Genomic DNA, 5383 nt, shown 5'->3' with positions numbered 1-5383 from the left:
CACAATGGGACGAGGATCACAGTCTGCGACAGACGGTCCCTGAGTTGGTCTCTTGACTCCATGACTTCAATCTGTCGACTCTGCTGCAGAAGTTCTTCATTCTCTGTTATCTTTAATACATTCCTGCAAAAATTTATGAGCATTCTTAAAAGGATCTATCATGGCTAATCATCTACTTCGGCAATACAGTACTTTAGTAGTGTACGTTTTCCTTAGAAATGGTAATGCTTATGTTCATCTTCATATCATCGGCACTTAATGGAGATCATGTAAACCAGGAATACTGGCTGCTGAAGAAAAAATGTTTTTAGCCCCATTATTGTTCATGACTAAGTCATAAAGACGTATACTTCCGCGCTGTGTGATACTTTGTTTCACGTAAAATAATTATTGAGTGTTAGATGCATTCATTATTTTTAAAGTCACTATCTCATATCGTTAAGAATGGCCTATATTTGCATACATATTTAAGCAGTCTACTAATGTTGCGTTGGTTAATATGTTTAGTGCACTCAGTTTGATAAGGGAGTTTCGGAGTGGATAATCGACATTATCTGAGCAACCAGAAATCTTTCAAACCTTGGTCTATACAGGTAAAATCTAACGAATAGTTTAAACAGCAGATAAACGTAAACTGTAAAGCAGATGAAGGAAATTTCAGTTTACTAAAATCATCTGAAAGAAGTGTTCCTTGATTAGGATACATGAACAAAGAATGAACAAAGAATGTGCAATAAGGAAGACCAGAATTGTTTCTAGTCTTCGTTCTTGGGGGGGGGGGGGGCATTTCATGAAGTGTTTTGTCCGACACATTTTTGGTCGGACAAATTTGCTCTCAGCCAATCAGATGCAAGGATTTCGGTAGCTTATAACAGTTTGCCAGAAAAAAAAAAATCTGACAAACCGCTTCGTGAAATGCTGCGTGATGAACTTGTTTTCTCTCCGGTGTAAAAGACAATGCATTTATATACATGTATCTCATATACATTTCATGCGTTGTCCTTTGTATTTAGTAAATGGGTTTATTGCACTTTCGATTGGCAACTTGAGCGGTAAGCGCGTGGAGACTTCTTAAACTTTACAGAATATTTGCTTCATGAACAGGCAGTTGAAACACTAAAAAAGAATCAAGTAAAAAAAAAAAAAAAATCACAAATCACTTTCCCCTATCATTGCAGCTGGTAGTTCAAGCTGAAATTTTTCATGAGATAAATTGACAATGACTCCGGGAAATTTCGACTATTTCATTGTTTTGTTTGCATATTTTGTGTCATGGGAAATAGGTGTAACATAATTATCTTGGACAGAGTAACGTATTTTGATGTCTTCAATCATCTTATGACCTTGAAATCTGCGCTCATTTACTCTAGTCTCTTGCACCTGCTTTTTCATCAATTTTGTTTTTAGCAGCCCTGAATAAAGTATGAATTGTACATGAAAAGTCAAACAACAAAGTATAACTGCAGCATTGATCCCCTGTTTACTGGGATGTGTGTGTATATGTGTGTGTGTGCGTGGATGTATGTGCTAGCGCGTGGGTGTGTGAGTGGACGTATTGGAAAGAGAGAGTATAATGATCTGCAAGTGCAAACAGCACGATATATTATGTGTAATGATATATAATGTGTATATTATGTGTAATTATGTGTAATGAATCAAATATCTCGTATGTCTGTATGGCTATGATTTTTGCGATGATACCTATTATCAAATAAGTATCATCGCAAAAATCATAGCAATACAGACATACGAGATATTTGAATACAATCATAATATATATGTATATATATATATATATATATATATATATATATATATATATATATATATATATATATATATATATTGTTTTTAGCACAGTCAAAATACCAGGGCCCCATTTCATGAAAAGTTGATATGATATCAACTCTTGCTGGAATGACCATTGTCATGATAACGACAAGAATCCAGCTTTCTGATTGGCTGTTGATATGGGAAGTTGCCATTCCAGCAAGAGATACTTAGAAACCACTTTATGAAAAGAGCATACATCTTTAAGAGGAATTCAAAGATAATTATTGTTGAAATTGTTAAGATATCAAAAAAGCAAAATAAAACAAAGCGATCCTACTGCAGCCACCTGTCAATAGCGGTCACCTTTTTCATTTCCCTTGGGCCACTGTAGACAGGCTTGACTGTATTCATCTTAGGAAAATATACGACTGCAAGTCCCTGACCCTCATGACAAGTGATGCATACACTCTAGTGAAATCTAGTGGAGTAGCTATACTAGATACCAAGGTACACTGTAAATCTAACAGCTCGTTTCACAGGGCTGAAGACATTAACAGCTCGTTTCACAGGGCTGAAGACATTTAACAGCTTGTTTCACAGGGATGAAGACCGAACTCATCTGTACATTCACAATAGGGACAAATAACCCTCCTGCCACCGTGAAACGGCGAAGTGGAATGGACTATGTGTAGGTATTACCAATGACAGCACGTTAATTATCATGAAGAAGTGAAAGGTTATTCCATCTCCATGAATCGCAGAGATACAGGCCGGAGTGAGCAACTGATGCGATCTCGCGAGTGCTAAGCGAACTGAGGGGGAGAGGGGTGTTCCCCTACGACGGTATGGGGAGCGTTTTCCTTTAGGGATTAGAAATTATTGTGCAATTTGGTGAATACATGTATCTATAATGCAATTTTACTTGCACAATTCTCATGATCTGTTTGTGACTTGGAAGATGGTTCTGAAAGACATTATATTGAGCATTTCCCTAAAAATTTTCTTCTCTTAATATTTTGAAGAATGTATAACTGACATGATTTAATAGTTGGCAAATTTTTAGAGGCATCTGGATTTTTTTTTTAAATATAGAATAGGTAAATAGCTATAATGTATCCTCTATAGCCAACCTCCTGGGAGGCGTGAGAAAAATAAAACGATTTCTGGGCGGGTGAGCGTGACCTCGGTCGCAGACCAATGGGGCGTGTGATGTAGTAGGCCACAAAACACAGCGTGAATGCCCGCCGAACAGAGAACTACTGGTATTCATTTCCGAGCCATCATCTGTTCGAAAGAGGAAAATAATAAGTAAAGATTTGGGTCGGCTTTGATCTACTTTCATCTGTCTGTTAGTTTCTTCTTTTTTTTGACATTATGCAAATAGGCATAATAACTATTTTGAATTACTCTCACGTAGAGTAAGTGGGAGCTGTCTAACCTGTCGTACGGCGCAAACAATAAAAGAGAACCTTCTTGCAGTGCACTGCCAGTTTTCAAAAGTGGGTGGGGACACTTCCGGGTTTCATGAGCTAACAAAAACAAAAAAAAAAAAAATGTCTTCAGCTCATCTTTCTCATTCCACTTTCGGTCTCTAGTAGCGCATTACCGGGCTCAAAGCTTAAAGTTTCATTCTATTTTCTTTTCTTTTTCTACGGCCACTTCCGGGGTAAAAAAAGAGAAGAAAAAAAATGGGTGCCCAAAGTGGTGACATCCTATGTATTCCTATGTACGGGTGCAAAAAAAAAAAAGTAAAAGGGAGGGGGGCAGCGCCCCCCCCCCCCCCCCCTTCCGCCGTCCATGCAGTGATATGGCTGAATCTTTCCCCGGGCACACATCTGCTAGTTGGACCTAGAAACGAAATAATGAGTAAAAAGACATTCTATTTTCATGGTATTTGCAGAAGTTTGGACGTCGCGTCCTGCTCAGTTCAGGTTTACTAGGGAGCTTGGTAAACGAATCAGATCCGAAAGTTTCGGATTTGTGGAGTTGATGGTCAAGAGAAAACGGAGACTAGCTCCTCATCAACTCTGACAATAGAGGGCAGTCAACCAGCCTGCGTGCTCAACATTGTATACAAGTTGATTACATGACTCGACTAATGCACACTCGCACTGTAGGGAATGTATGTACCTGTGTGTGTATGTGTTCTTTGTCATAATATTGAATTCGTGTGTGTGTGTGTTTCCCTATACCATTTCGTGATCATTTCACTTTTAGTAGATGTGTAGAACGTGTGCTGCGCCGTTTTACACAGGGCCGTGTATGCATCACACTTTTCGGAGCAGGCAGGCACCGTGGAACGAGGTTCTACGACTTGCTTGCCGAGGCCGAGGAGGAGGAGCCCGAGCTAGATAGCTGAGAGATGGTACGGGGCTGGGCGGCTCCTGCAGGCAAAACTACGTCTTGGAAATCGATTCAACAGACCGGTCATTGGAATTTCGCACACTTATCTTTGCATTTTCCATCACTAGAATTCAGCAGAGACTTGCTATATGAGTATGGATGTGGTAATGCGCTGGATTTTAGTCGTCTAAAAAAGAAAGATTGTAGATTCCTATTACGTTACATCCTCTGCGAACACTTCCTCGGCTGTTCATTATCAGTGTCAAATCAGCCTTGTCCAGGTGAGTAATAATATGATGTTTGTTAACGTTATGACTTATCTAGTTATAGTAGGTTGTCCTATAGAGAGTCTACTGCACTGGTAAATGTGATAGTGAAATGTGAGATCATGGTACCCTGGTAGGTCCTACTGTAGTGATTTCTAGGTGTATTTAATTTTGGTAAAAGTGAAATTATCTTCTAGACCCCCTATGTATCTCCTAACGTTAATTATTTAAAGGGAAGATAAACCCCCAAAACAATGTGGATTGAGTGAAAGCAGCAATATTACTAGAACACATCAGTGAAAGTTTGAAGAAAATCGGACAGTCGATGCAAAAGTTATGAATTTTTAAAGTTTTGGTGTTGGAACCGCTGGATGAGGAGACTACTAGAGGTTATGACGTATGAGTGGACTACAATATCAAGAAAATATAAAGAAAATACTACAAAAATCAATTTTTCATGAAAATTACAAATTCCATCAACTTGATATTGACATATGTTAAGGGTAGCAATTATTCCCCCTGCTTTCTGAAAGCGGTTGGTCCACTGCTCTTTCATAATTCTAGAAAAGTGAATTTTTGTTGAATATCCTTTATATTTTCTTTGTATTGTTGTCCACTCATACGTCATATCCTCTAGTAGTCTCCTCATCCAGCGGTTCCAACACCAAAACTTTAAAAATTCATAACTTTTGCATCGATTGTCCGATTTTTCTCAAACTTTCACTGATGTGTTCCACTAATGTTGCTGCTTTCACTCAATCCACATTGCTCTTTGGGTTTACCTTCCCTTTAAGCACAGTCTGCCTGCACTGCACGGGACGCGCGCACGGGACACTCACTGTCCCCGGCCCCTGATCCTTTGACTACACTGTTGACGCTACATTCAGACAGAGAGTGATGACAGTGATCTATCCTGTCGTGTAAAAGAAGAAGTACTTAAGTTAAATAGATCTAGAGAAGTGGGTAGAAGTTACTGATTGTGTACTGTGACTGTCACTTTG

This window comes from Diadema setosum, chromosome 17 (assembly GCF_964275005.1).
Source record: "Diadema setosum chromosome 17, eeDiaSeto1, whole genome shotgun sequence".
NCBI classification, from domain to species: Eukaryota; Metazoa; Echinodermata; class Echinoidea; order Diadematoida; family Diadematidae; genus Diadema; species Diadema setosum.
The sequence above is the reverse complement of the archived record's forward strand: the minus strand, read 5'-3'. Positions refer to the sequence as shown.